The 15,357-nt window shown below is 46.1% G+C and overlaps 1 protein-coding gene across 10 annotated transcripts in view; it reads right to left on the bottom strand.

Annotated features, from left to right (window-relative positions):
• The window catches only part of LLGL2 (LLGL scribble cell polarity complex component 2), a 64,284-nt gene extending 51,243 nt beyond the window's left edge, over positions 1 to 13,041 (bottom strand). For 7 of the 10 annotated variants that reach the window (XR_005227600.2, XR_006285659.1, XR_006285660.1 and 4 more), the window contains exon 1: positions 12,888 to 13,041. The gene's annotated coding sequence lies outside the window, so the exon portion shown is untranslated. Of the gene's footprint in view, positions 1 to 1,569; positions 1,655 to 12,887 lie in introns of all 10 variants that reach the window. The other 3 variants (XM_037913951.2, XM_043527764.1, XM_043527765.1) reach the window with 3 other exon arrangements.
• Positions 13,042 to 15,357: the final 2,316 nt, after the last annotated feature.

Here is a 15,357-nt window from a genome sequence, read left to right as displayed (position 1 = left end):
CCAGCTCGTTGCTGGCTCTCTGGGGAAGGAACAGTGACTTCTTCACCAGCTGCCGGACGATCTTGTCTGCCTTGTTGAGGGGTACCTTCGCCACGGGGTATCCCCTTAGGACGAACGAGATGCGGGGGATCAGGAAGGTTTACCTGACACATCTTGTCTCTCTAACATCCTGCGACCAACACAGCTACAACTACACAGGATACAGCTTTCCAATTGTCATTCCTGCATGCGTTCTTCCCTATCCATTCCCCACTGACAGAGAAGGGAGAGTAAACCTGAGGTGCTTGGTATATTTGCATGATTGGGGTGGAAATGAAAGCCATCAGAGTACTAGCAGGTATGAAGAAATGATGCCTAGCTGTCTGACACAGAAACCTTGACAGCAGGGAATATCAAAATAAAAGGGGAGAGGAGCATAGCCAAAAAGCAGGAACACATTTAAAAACCAAAGTCTCTGCAAGATGATCTGAAAACCTACACCAAATAAATCTAAGATTAGAGCCCATGTAACAAACCCTTTCACCAGGTTTGCTTGATACAATTCTCAGAGACGAGTAAAACATCTGTACACAGCTCTCTCCATGGATCAGCGTTCACCTTGCACTCCCTGGCCCAAGACAGGGAAGCAAATGATCCAACCATCGGACCAAATCTGGTGATGAGTCCTGGTCACATGCCACCTGAGGCACATTGCGCATACGCTAAGAAGTGAGCCGCGGCTCTAGAAGCGACAATCTGTTGTGCTATGCAAGGAAAGAGTATCACACCCATATGCAGCAACTTTGGCCTTAGCCAGACAGGAAAAGTAAAAATGGGAAAGGGTGTGTCTCTGGCAATCAATATCCTGGGCCTGTGAAACCAGGAAAACCCACACAGAAACTTCAAGTAACTAGTTCAAAGTAACTGGTTTTACAAGTATGAGCAAAGGAGACTTCCATGTGCCAACAAGGCAGCACAGACAAATACTCACAGTAAACAAAGGCAAGAAGGCAAAGGAAAGAGGGGGGTTCTTTTCAAAGGATAGGTAAATACAGCTGCTCATGTCCTTTAACAAAGTTTAGGAATGATTAATTGCATCCAACACATGCTGCTTATACATGCTTATGCCAAGAGAGGTAGCATTCACAATCCAGCCCACAACGACCTGTTAAACCAGCTAAGGAACCTTAATGATAGCTGGCATCAAGGAATCTTATAGCAACAGGCACCAAGGTACATTACCATGCAAACTGATGCACACTGCAGTCAAAGGAGATTTGCCAAAAAGAATGAAGATTCCACATAATCTGTATCATCTTGTCTCACAGGTGCATATTTCCTTTTTGCCAGCCCAATTTCTCTCGGAAATGCCCTTCTCTGATGTCTTACATAAAACTGCAGCCAAACATGTGCTGCAATTATAGAACATAGACACAAATACCATTCACTGCAGACAGCATGTGGTCATAGCTATGGCCACAAGTAGCCAGAGTGGAGCCTCTGAAGCCACGTCTGCTTTGTGTGGAGTTGATGCTGTTGTATTTTGCAGGGAATTAAAGCCTACGAGAAAATGCAAGATCAGCCTCTTACCAGAAGTTATGTGCTCCTTAGCAGCACTACATCTTCTCCGGGTAAAGGCTGCCTCTCAGCTGAAGAGAATCTGAGGTCAGCTCATCTGCAAGTAACAATACCCCAGATTCCAGTCCATCTTGACTGAACAAGTTGAAACATAACATATGACAGACAAATCACCTTGCAGCCAGGCTCATAATGGGCCACTTAAAGCCAGCTCCTTTAGCGTCCCTGGCTCTATGCTCAGACAAATATTATGAGATGCCCTCCTCCGCTGCGTTCAATTAGACTCAGCCACAAGCCTATTACTATTCATTGTTCACACAGTATGGCAGGGCGAGTCCAAGCTGCGAGAGGATCCTGTTTCCACTCAGTACAGACACACAGACAGCTATTACAATCAAACAGACTTTTAGATGGCAAAAATTCACAACAGGCTGATACTTAAGCGAAGAAGCCAGAATGTTCATATGCAGCTTACATGTGTGTTTACTCAGAGAACACAGGATGGGCGTAGAACAGGGCAGAGAGAGTACTCTTCCCAAACAGCCTTTGTTCAGGTTGAGTCGCCATTCCAACTTCTCCCCTTGACAATAGTTCAAAGCTTGGCAAATGATTCAAAGATGCTCTCTAGGGCATATCAAGACCATTTAGAGATTTCAAGGCTTTAGGTCTCCTGCTTGTTGTTCTCTCCCCTCTCTTCTCCTCCACCCCATGGGATCCTCCCATGTGAGATTTCAACAGTAAGGCATTGCTTCTGTTAAAAAGGATAAGCAGCAGCAAGCCCTTCTCCCCAGCCAAGCTTTGTTTACACCACAAGGATTTACTACTCTTATTGCAGCAACTGCCAACAAGGCCTCATCTATACTAGACTTTCTCTATACTACCGAAAGTTTCCCAGTGTTTCTAGGACCAATACAGCTCTGCCAGTGGTAGCAATGGTGGGAATGCTACAGAAGACTCTCTCTCAGCAAGGGTTAGATGACAACAGCCAGTCTACACTAGCAGTTCGGCCATTATTCACAATTGCGGTAGAAGTGCGAGGATGTTTAGGAAGAAAGGCTAACACGAACATGCCCCACCTATGCCACTGCATGAACAGGAAGAACGAACGGTGTAAGAGTTAGGGTATATATGCCTGAGACCAGGTTTTCATGATCGCCACTGTAATAAAGGTGCTGATTTTTTCTAGAAGTTCCAGCATCTAATGACAGTTCTATGCATCAGATGGTGTGTAGCCCCCTTTAAAAAAAGAGTTTAAACCTGGTTGAATGACTCCTGAGATAAACTCTAGTGGGTGGTTTATTGGGAGGGAGAATTCAAAGAGAAGATAGACTATTGTAGGCAATATTCTCCTAGAGAGAGAGAGCATGCCCAGAAGAAAAGAGCACCAGACTGCAAGTTAGGAGTTGTAAATTCTACTCCCAGTTCTGCCATTGACTTGATGTGACCTTGGGCAAGTCACTTCACCTTTCTGTCTCAGTTTCTCTATAATGCTTACTCACTTAATTCACATGCCATTGTGAGGATCCGTTCTGTCTTTACAGAGCTTTGGACTACTCGCATATGAATGCCAAGTACTGGTTGTGAGAAAATGTATGTCTAAGTGATTTCTAGTTCTTCAAAATTAAATTTTATGAACTTACCCAAATGGAAGTAAATATTAGCAAAATTATTTGCATCAGTACAGCAGGTGTCATGGAGAGCTACTCCTTATCTCTAAAAGAATCTCTTAACATTAGAGAGCAAGAGAGCTGCACTCAGCTACTAATGTTTAAATGAAAAGAAAAGGAGGACTTGTGGCACCTTAGAGACTAACCAATTTATTTGAGCATAAGCTTTCGTGAGCTACAGCTCACTTCATCGGATGCATACAGTGGAAAATACAGTGAGGAGATTTTATATATACACACAGACCATGAAAAAAATATACATTGTAAGGAGAGTGAACGCTTCCCTCAGCTCTCATCCCCTAATGCCCCTACTCTACTTGCGCTATATTGATGACATCTTCATCATCTGGACCCATGGAAAAGAGGCCCTTGAGGAATTCCACCATGATTTCAACAATTTCCACCCCACCATCAACCTCAGCCTGGACCAATCCACATGAGATCCACTTCCTGGACACTACGGTGCTAACAAGCGATGGTCACATAAACACCACCCTATATCGGAAACCTACTGATCGCTATTCCTACCTACATGCCTCCAGCTTTCACCCAGACCACGCCACACGATCCATTGTCTACAGCCAAGCTCTACGATACAACCGCATTTGCTCCAACCCCTCGGACAGAGACAAACACTTACAAGATCTCTATCAAGCATTCTTACAACTCAATACCCACCTGCTGAAGTGAAGAAACAGACTGACAGAGCCAGAAGAGTACCCAGAAGTCACCTACTACAGGACAGGCCCAACAAAGAAAATAACAGAACGCCACTAGCCGTCACCTTCAGCCCCCAACTAAAACCTCTCCAACGCAACATCAAGGATCTACAACCTATGCTGAAGGACGACCCATCACTCTCACAAGTCTTGGGAGACAGGCCAGTCCTCGCCTACAGACAGCCCCACAACCTGAAGCAAACACTCACCAGCAACCTCACACCACACAACAGAACCACTAACGCAGGAACCAATCCTTGCAACAAAGCCCGTTGCCAACTGTGCCCACATATCTATTCAGGGGACACCATCATAGGGCCTAATCACATCAGCCACACTATCAGAGGCTTGTTCACCTGCACATCTACCAATGTGATATATGCCATCATGTGCCACAATGCCCCTCTGCCATGTACACTGGGCAAACTGGACAGTCTCTACATAAAAGAATAAATGGACATAAATCAGATGTCAAGAATTATAACATTCATAAACCAGTCGGAGAACACTTCAATCTCTCTGGACACTCGATTTCTGACTCAAAGTGACTATCCTTCAACAAAAAAACTTTGAAAACAGACTCCAATGAGAGACTGCTGAATTGGAATTACTTTGCAAATTGGATACAATTAACTTAGGCTTGAATAGAGACTGGGAGTGGTTGAATCATTATATTAAGTGAAACTATTTCCCCTTGTTTATTCCTCCCCCCCGCCACTGTTCCTCAGACATTCTTGTTAACTCCTGGAAATGTGCTGGAAATGGCCCACCTTGATTATCACTTAAAAAGGGTCTCTCTCTCCCCTCCCCCGGTAATAGCTCATCTTAAGTGATCACTCTCCTTACAATGTATATTTTTTCATGGTCTGTGTATATATATAAAATCTCCTCACTGTACTTTCCACTTTATGCATCCGATGAAGTGAGCTGTAGCTCACGAAAGCTTATGCTCAAATAAATTGGTTAGTCTCTAAGGTGCCACAAGTACTCCTTTTCTTTTTGCAAATACAGACTAACACGGCTGCTACTCTGAAACCCATCTAAGTTCAGGGTGTACTGATTTAAATCAAAGCAATTTAAATAACCAATTTTAACAATGAATTAAATCAGTAAGCAGGAAACCTTGATTTAAATCATTGATTTTAATTGTGTTTTGCATTTGTACTTCTTGTCCTAAAGAACAGTTATCAATTAATGAGACTCAATCATAAAAACATGGTGGAATTGCAACTAAATATAGCCTTTACACTAAACATGGTGCTTCTTATTGCAAACCAGCAAGATATATTACATCTCTACCCATTTAAGCAAGCATATAACTTATTTAAATTTATTCAGATTCTTAATTTTTACATTTTATTATGTTAGAAAATGGTGAATAATGCATTTTTTTTATTTACTAGATCAGGGGTCCGTAACCGACGGCACGTGAGCCCATTTTTAATGGCACGCTGCAGTCTGCCGGGGACAGCAGCGTGCCATTAAAAATCCTGCCTGGCCCGGCCCACTCTTCTCCGCCCACCGCTCTCTCCTTGCAGGGCAGGCAAGCTTCCCCCTCCCCACGCCTCTTCCCCCAGCCTGCTGGGTTCCTGCCCCTCCTTCTCTCCCTCCCTGTGGCCGATCAGCTGAGGACCCTTGCTACAGAGGGGGAGGGGGAGATGGAAAAGCAGAGCCCCAGCCCACTCTCTGCTCCAGGGACCTTGGGGATGGGGGTGGAATCAGCATATCCCCTCCAGCCCCCTGCCGTGAGCTGCACAGGGCAGGGGGCTGGGAGCACCCGCACAACCCCAGCCCACACCCCCAACCCTCTGCCCTGACCCCCGCACCCCCCCACACACACACCCAGCCCTCTGCCCTCACCCCCACACACCCCAGCCCTGACTCCAGCTCCCCCCACATACCTAGCCCCCCCAGCCCCCTGCCCTGACTCCTACACCCTCCTCACACACCCCCAGCCCCCTGCCCTGACTCCTGCACCCTCCTCACACACCTGCCCCCCCACACCCTGACTTTTGCACCCCCACATCCACACCCCCACCCCAAACGGGAGCTCCTGCACGCACACATGCACAAACACATACACATTCCCACCTGCACCCCTCACACCAAATGGGAGCTGCCCAGGTAAGCACTCCACATCTAAACCTCCTGCCCCAACCCTGAGCCCCCTCCCTCATTCTAGCTCCTGGCCAGACCCTGCACCCCAACCCCCAGCCTGATCCTTCACCCCCAGCCCTGTTCTCAGCACACTCCCACCCTCATCTCTGTGCAGAGAGAGGAAGAGAATGGGCCAAAACCAGGGAGAAACTAGGTACCTACTCTATGTGGACAGGGCCGGGACCCCAGACCGGCAGCGGGCTGAGGGGGGCCGGCAGCCGAGACCCTGGCTGGCAGGAGCCGGCGGACGGAACCCCAGACCGCCAGCGGGCTGAGCCGCTCAGCCCACTGCCGGTCTGGGGTCCCGGCCACCGGCCCCACTCAGTCCGCTGTTGGTCTGGGGTTCTGGCTGCCGGCCCCTTGCCAGCTGGGGTCCCAGCCACAGGACCCGCTCAGCCCGCTCCCGGCCTAAGTGAACGGAACCCCAGGCCAGCAGCGGGCTGAGCGGGCCGAGCGGGCCGACGGTGTAAGATCAGCATTTTAATTTAATTTTAAATGAAGATTCTTAAACATTTTGAAAACCTTGTTTGCATACAATAGTTTAGTTATATAATATATAGACTTATAGAAAGAGACCTTCTAAAAAACGTTAAAATGTAGTATTGGCACGCGAAACCTTAAATTAGAGTGAATAAATGAAGACTCGGCACACCACTTCTAAAAGGTTGCCAACCCCTGTAATAGATGATTAATTTTTACCTATGCTTTGTGTCAAGCTCTATTTGGATGGGAATTCAAGTCCAATTAAGAATGCCAGAAACACCACAGCATTTCAAAGTTGGTTAATTAAGTAAATAAATCTACTTTAAATGTGCTGAATACATAAAAGAGTATCAAAACACGTGTGGCATTTAAAACGGATTTATTAAACAAAGGAAGTATTACTGTAGTTCGTGAAATGAACTGATTGTGACGAGAAACAATGTCTTTCAAGATTTCAGAACGAGTAGATCATAGATTAGAATAAATTTAGGCCTTAACGTACATGGTATTAGTTTCAAATAGGTTTATTTAAAAAAATATAAAAATAGTTTTTTAAATAAAAAAAATATCTATTTTTATCCACTCTGCTATAATTTATCCAAGCTGCTACAGCAACAACTGGTTGCCAAGTGAGATACTGCAGAAGAGTGGGCAGTATTACAAAGCAGCAGAGAGGTCTGAATAAAGGAAAAGTTGCAGAATGTAAAGAGCTTGGAGATCTCACAGATGCCACTCTAGCCTACAAGTCTTTGACACAAGACAGGGATTTTCCAGACCACCTTCCCAGAATGAGATATTTAATCCAGTAGTGGTTAGAGTAAGTCAAAGGAGGGACAGTTTAGGCTGAATATCAGGAAAACTTTTCTGGCATTGAAATCTATTAGACTGTGAGGAAAACTCAAGTGGTGGAGTCCCATCACTTAGGAGTTTTTTTTTTTTTAAAACTGGACAAAATGCTAAAAAGTGTCTTATAAGGAACAATCCTGCACTAGTAAGGAGAAGGACTGAAGGATTCAACAGGTTCTCCCATCCAAGTCTACTTTTAGCTTCTGCAGAATCATAGAAGTTAACAGTCAAAAGTATAACCTACCAAATACTCATTAAATGCAACAGCAGGCAGTGCCCCATCCTCTACCCTCCCCCCCTCCCCCGCTAGGTTTGAAGCTTCCAAGGTGGGTTTCCCAAGCAATCTTGAAAAGTAAAGAAAAAGTGTTCAAGTCAACCATGCAAGTTCATACACTACCACAGAACAGTGCTAAAAACTACCGAATCCTTCCGAGTCCAGAAATTCTGTCCAAACCTCTTGCATTAAGATTCCTTTGTACCCTCTATGTCATGGTAACATTGGAATACATGAGATTTCAAAGTGCTATAGCACAGAAAAGCCTTTTCCATTTGAAAAGTATGTTATGAAGAGAAATTTATTGGATGTGATGCAGAGCTCTTGGTACACTCTCCCAATACAATGGGTGACTCAAGGATAGAAGGAAGGTATGGTACCTTGAAAGCCATGTTGCAATAACGTTTTTAGGCCAGAAATATGGTGGGTCTATTGAGAAGGACATCACAAAGGCTCCTTATTATCACAACAGCACCAAAAGGAAAGATGTAGAAAAAAATTCTAACTACTTGCTGATGACTTAAATCCTCATACATATATACACACACCCACAACACACCCTATGCGGCAGCCCATACAGGGTATCATCAAACAGTTACAACGCATACTCAATGACAAAACCCTGAAGTAAATCTTTCCTGATCCCCCTCTTCTGGCCTTCAAACACCTCCCAAACCTCTCCAAGCTCATCATCAGAAGCAAGCTCCCCACGGACCAAGACACACGAACTAAAAGCAGCACCAGACCCTGCCAGAATAACAGATGCAAAACCTCTAGACATCTCTCCAATGCAAGGATAGTCAACACCCCCACACCACATTTTTCATGATCCATGGGTCCTACACGTGCCTATCACAACATGTGGCGTACCTCATTCAATTCACTAAATGCCCCAACACCAACAACGTGGAAGAAACCAAACAATCACCGTGCTCTCAAATGAACTCTCACCAAAAAATTATAAAAGTCCAAAAAACCAAATCCACTGTGGGTGAACACTTTTTACAAAGCGATCACTCTTTAATCTGACCTCACAGTCCTCATCCTCAAAGACAACCTGCACAACACTTTCAAAAAATGAACTCAGGAGCTTACATTCATAGCTTTGGCTAGATACCAAAAATCAGGGACTGACCAGATACTGGATTTATGGTTTATTACCAAAATCTGTAACCCATTTAATGCCCCAGACAAACACACACACACCCCTTTTCTCTTCCCCATTTTCCCCTTGCAGCTGGAAAGATGTTAACAAGCCATTTCACTTGAAATGTGTGTTAACTACTTATGCTAAACAATCTGTACCATCTTGCATTTGTCTGTGACACAGAGTAGATTTCTCAGACCTGAAGAAGAGCTCTGTAAGCTCAAAAGCTTGTCTCTCACTCACCAAGGAAAGTTGGTTCAATAAAAGTTATTGCCTCACCCACATTATCTCGCTAATCTTCTGGGACCACCACTGCATACAATATGGTTGAAGGAATCTTGTAAATATTCTGAAGATCAAGTACACAGTTCTATCTAGGTATGTCTACAAAGCCTATCATCATAACATCTGGGCAATCTGCAGAGATTGAGGAAAAAAATCACTGTACATATGGACCATCTTTGATCCTTATTTGACAAGACTGTGTTTCTAGAAATCATGCCATGTAAGATGCAGAAAGGTGGGAGACACTACATGTAGTCTTTTGCAGGGAGAGGGAAAAGCTGACCTACAAAGACATCAGCCTTACATTGGAAAGTAAAAGGTGAGATGTGCATATCCTGATCTCCAGAAGCAAGAAGTTCAATAGCCCAGGGAATTTCACCAAACATCCTCCCTCTGGCATCCAGCCTCATCCTGGACTCCCTCAGTCATAGCATTCCTGTTGACTGAAGCGTTCTCAATTGGCTACTCAGAGGGTAAGGGTAAGGTTGCCAGTGAAGTAGCTGGGTCACAATTCAAAGGTTTTTAGTTATTGGTATTTCACCCATTCTCCCCCCGCCACACATCCTACCCTTCAGATGAGCATAACTCTTTTTTGTACTGTTATCTACTTCAGAAATCTAATTTGAGAAATTTACTTTAAGGGCTCTACTCTAGTAACACTAGTTTTATATATATATATATATATATATATATATGGTGCTTCAGAGAATCTCCAATTGCTTTACAAACACTATGGCCATGTCCACACTATGATGCTACAGCCACATATCTATGGCACTGTAGTTAGGCCGCTGTAACCTCATAATATAGATACAGACTACAGCAACAGAAGGGATTTTTCCTGTCACTGTAGGAAAGGCAGCAAGGTTGATGGAAGCTCTCTTCCCTGTATCTAGCTGTGGGTATGTCTACACTGCCTACATTACAACGCTGCCGCGACAGCGCTGTGACGTGGGCCGTGTAGTCACGTGGGCCATGTAGCCAGGGGAGAGCTCTCCCATCGATAAAAAATAACCACTCCGAACGAGGGGTCATAGCTTTATCACCAGGAGTGCGGCTCCCGGTGATAAAGCACTGTCTATACTTTTGTCGCTCAGGGGTGCGTGTTTTCACTTGACCTGAAGGACTAAAGTTTTAGCGCTGAAAGTGACAGCGTAGACACAGCCTGTGTCTACACAAGGGGCTAGGTCAGCATAGCTATGGCACTCCGTGTGTGGATTTTTCACACCGCTGAGCGCTGTACTAGTGTCGATGACCTAAGTTTTAAATACAGACCAGGCCTAAGCCACATCAAACAGAAGTGAAGTATTACTAACCCAATTACAGATGGGGAACTGGAAGCAGAGTGGTTACTTGATTTGTTCAGTCTCACACAGGAAGTCAGTAGCACAGTATGAAACAGAAACAGGAATATAGATTCCCATTGTGCTACCTAATGGTTGTTGCAGGGCACCTGCCCTATACCATGTGAAATGCATTCCAAAAGCTGTCACAAATCTTACTGCAAGTTTGGAAAAAAATTAAGTTCAACACACGCCGTACTTAGTCATTATAAGCAGGGATTAACACACAAATACACTAACCGAGCATGCCAAAGGATAAAGAACAGGTAGTTATTTAGCATTTCTATTTAGTCTGAGTGTAGAGCCTAGGTAATAAGGATGAAGACCTACAAAGCAAAATTACTACCAGCAATTGCCCTTTGACATTCTAAAGTGTAAGTAGCTTGTTCAATTTAATGTATTACATTATCACCTGTGCCTAAGGACATGATGCTATATGCTCCCCTGATCTGCTGCCAGGTAGCCCCTGGAAGGAAAAACTAAGTAGGCACATGACTGTACTTGACCTACTCCCACAAGCAAAACCAATATTTATATTTGTGCCTCAGGGAAATATAAACCATGAATCACTCTGATCAATCAACAATTAAACTAGGGAAGCTACAGCAAAGCGCTGAGGTTTCTCATAGGTGCAAGGGAGAAACTCCATTGGAAGAGAAGCTTACAGTCATTGCTTACACGTCTATCGAAGAACAAATGCAGTAAATTAAGCCTCTTGGGAGAAAAAAATCTAAAGCTTGAAATCTTAACAGAAGTTGGAGAAAGCTGATGTCCAATACTTTGAAATGCATCCAGCCTCAACCATTATCCAGAGTGAGCTTCAGACATAGGCTGGGTAGGCAACCACCTAGGGTGTCAATTCTGAGAGCATTTCTACCACAAGCAGCAGCCACATGGCCAAAAGTTACCAGTGCTTTCAAACTATCCCAAGAACACAGGCTGTGGCAAGGCGGGGCCAGCCAGAAGACTCTGTCCTTCAGGACTCCACCTACAGGAGCACCAGGCTGCAGAAAGAAGCTAGCAATCTAGGGGTATGTCTACACAGCAATTAAAAACTCACAGCTGGCCTATGCCAGATGACTCAGGTTAAGGGGCTGTTAACTGCAATGTAGACATGTGGGCTGGAGCTGGAGCCCAGGCTGTAGCACTGTGTGTGGTGGGAGAGTCCCAGAGGACGGGGCTGAATGTCTATTCGGCAATTAAACAGCACTTTAGTTCAAACTCAAATCAGCTGGCATGGGCCAGCTGTGGATGTCTAATTGCAGCATAGACATACCCTAGAGGAGACAAGCTCCTCACTCCAGCATGGGAGTGAGATAGGAGAAGAGAGATGGGATGGACCCAGGGATGTCATGCAACAGACACCCGCTTGTCTTTGGGAAAGGGACACCAAAAATAATTACTTGCCTAGTTCATTAACACATCATTGGCTGGACTATTCCACCGTTGGCTGGAAAATATGCCTGCTAAAAGGCCACTGATGAGTAAGATACAAGGCAACTGCAGAATGTACTCAGACTTCAAAGTATTCAGGTTTTCACTGAAACAAAACTGCTTGTGGACTGAAGTTTTACCCTAATCTGGCAACTATACGTTCCCTCACACAGGATATACTTATAATTTGTCTTAGTCTTGACACTAAATGAGTCTATTTGATTTGGGTCTTGCCTGCCTTTGAAGTCATTTCGTTCCCTAAGCCCCATTCTCTGTGACTGTGTCAACCCAGATTTGCACTATGGGGGAGGGGGAGCAGAGGTAGGGTATTCTATGGGGTAAAGTCCCAGGGCTCTGGAATCTGCTTCTGTTGTTGCTTGGCCAGAGGACACATTCGTTCACCTCTAAGGCATGCTACAAGACCTTTTGTTGTGCAGATGATGCAAGTGAGCCCAGCCCTTTTTGCGAGCTTGGGTTATTGTGGCAATTCCTTTCTGTCAGGTATTCTGAAGTAGTGTAAACCGGTACAGAGATTAGTGCCAGGAGCACAGACGTATAAATCAAACACATCCACCCAGTTTAGCTAGAGAACCGATTGCAGCCCAGTTCCAGGGGGGGGATTTCCGCCCCAAAGGGCCAGCCAGCGCCTACCTGCTGGGGCAACTTCCCATCACCTCGTACCCGGCCTCCCTATGAGGAGCGGCAGGCCCAGGGGAGCGCTCCCCCCGGCTCCCCAGCCCCACCGCAGGGCAGCCAGGGTTTCTCCTCGCAGCTACACCAGGGGCAGCCTCAAGCCCGCCCCCCCACTCCCCGGCGGAGCCCCGAGCTCACAGGCCCAGGGCGGCTCCGCGGGCTGGCAGGCAGGTGAGGGCCCCGCAGGAGCGTGGCGGCCCGGCCCTTAAACCCCCCACCCCCGACCAGGGGGGTGTCGGTCCTTTGTGCCGCCGCCCCCGCCCGGCTCGGCCTCATATTCACCTGACGGGCGCTGGCTGGACCGGCCGGGCCCGGAGGAGGCCGCGGGCTGTGGTGTCCCCTGCCGCCGGCTCTTGGGCCACGGGCTCCTCCGCTAGCGCCGCCGCCTCTCCTTCCCGGATACCTCCGGGAGTGGGCGGGGCTCACCGGATATGCAAATAACGGGGCGTGGCCCCCCACGCGCTCATGAATAATTCACACGACCACCTCCCTCTAAGAGCCAATCAGGAGGCGGCGAGCGAGGCTCATGAATACCGCCTCAGGGCAGCCGCCCTGTTCAAACGGAGTTGACGGTTAATACATCGGTGAATATTAACAAGCGAACTGATACGGATACAAGGTGAATGCTAATGAGCTCATAAATACCAATGAGCCTTGGCCCCGCCCATCCTGCTGCACTTTGGCTTACCTGCCGGCCGCAGCACGCCGCCAGCCTCGCCCCGTTTCCATCCGCGCCCAGGGAAGCAGTAGCCTCTGGGCTGCACCCAGCCCAGCAGGGACGGGGGAAAGCCCTGCACCGGACCCTGGTCCCTGAGCCCCTTCCAGTCTCACACCAGTATAACTGCCCTAGTGTAAACGGGGCAACTCCTAATTCACACCCGTTTGAGATCAGAGCCAAGCTCTAAAGCACAGGGGTTACATGGCACAGGACAACTCAGCCCTAACTGCATGGTGCTACACACATCTGCTAGGGTAAGGAAAGGTGCCAGGCAGAGTGTGGGCAACTTGGCATCTAGCTCGTCTCCAAAGAGGAGGTAAAGGTCATTTCTGGTAATACAGCAGCCCCTTCGCACCCACCAGCCCACCTGCTTTCCCAGCGACATCTTTCTATTTAAAAATTATATATATATTTTGCCCTCATCTTACCAGCACTAACGTTAGGGGAAACGAACTATACTGGGTAGATTGTGAGAAGGGGATGTACGCAAAAGTGGGTATCAAATGCAGCCAGCAAACTGCAACAACATCTCTTTGCAACAGTGATCTCAGGTGTTACTTGTGGACACAACAGAACCACTAACCCAGGAACCTATCCTTGCAACAAAGCCCGCTGCCAACTGTGCCCACATATCTATTCAGGGGTCACCATCACAGGGCCTAATAACATCAGCCACACTATCAGAGGCTCGTTCACCTGCACATCCACCAATGTGATATATGCCATCATGTGCCAGCAATGCCCCTCTGCCATGTACATTGGTCAAACTGGACAGTCGCTACGTAAAAGAATAAATGGACACAAATCAGATGTCAAGAATTATAACATTCATAAACCAGTCGCAGAACACTTCAATCTCTCTGGTCACACGATTACAGACATGAAAGTTGCGATATTACAACAAAAAAACTTCAAATCCAGACTCCAGCGAGAAACTGTTGAATTGGAATTCATTTGCAAATTGGATACAATTAATTTAGGCTTGAATAGAGACTGGGAGTGGCTAAGTCATTATGCAAGGTAACCTATTTCCCCTTGCTTTTTCCTACCCCCCCCCCCAGACGTTCTTGTTAAACCCTGGATTTGTGCTGGAAATGGCCCACCTTGATTATCATACATATTGTAAGAAGAGTGGTCACTTTAGATAAGCTATTACCAGCAGGAGAGTGGGTTTTTGTGTGTGGGGGTGGTGGTGGGGGGGGTGAGAAAACCTGGATTTGTGCTGGAAATGGCCCAACTTGATTATCATACACATTGTAAGGAGAGTGATCACTTTAGATAAGCTATTACCAGCAGGAGAGTGGGGTGGGGGGAGGTATTTTTTCATGCTTTGTGTGTAGAAAAAGATCTTCTACACTTTCCACAGTATGCATCCCGATGAAGTGAGCTATAGCTCACGAAAGCTTATGCTCAAATAAATTGGTTAGTCTCTAAGGTGCCACAAGTACTCCTTTTCTTTTTTATTGTCAGACAAAAGGGAATTTTAACAATGTCCCTTTCCCTCCACAGGGACAGTCAATTTATGGGGCACACAGGTGCACATCCCTACTTCACAATGAGGTATATGTTCAAATCTATCCCTGCATAAAAGATTCTTGCATTGTTCATAGGTGGACAAAGCTGATTACTTAATCATCAGCCAATGATTTATACTTATGCCTGTGATGAGTCACAGACTTGGAGGTAACTAGGCCATAGAGGTGACCTGGAGGAGGCAAAGAAATAAAGGGGATGGAGAAATTTAGTTTTCACAGAATGATGGGGCTGAATGGACCATTCCTCTATGGGATTCTGCCCTTTTCATCTTGTTTTCCTACAGACGGCTCCAGTAGTATGAGGACTGATGTGTTAGCATGAAGAGTAAAGCTAGACACAGGAAATGACCCTATCATTCACTTTTTTTGGTTTTGTAAACCTTTAGAGAAAGTTGAACACATTCTAGTCAGCACCCTTGGAAAGATCACATAGCTAGAAGCACCAGGATTGCTAGAAACACCAAGATATGTGGCTTCATCACATGTCCTAACGTGAGGG

Source organism: Chelonia mydas, chromosome 14 (assembly GCF_015237465.2).
Source record: "Chelonia mydas isolate rCheMyd1 chromosome 14, rCheMyd1.pri.v2, whole genome shotgun sequence".
Classification (NCBI taxonomy): Eukaryota; Metazoa; Chordata; order Testudines; family Cheloniidae; genus Chelonia; species Chelonia mydas.
This window is presented reverse-complemented; position numbering and strand designations above follow the sequence as displayed.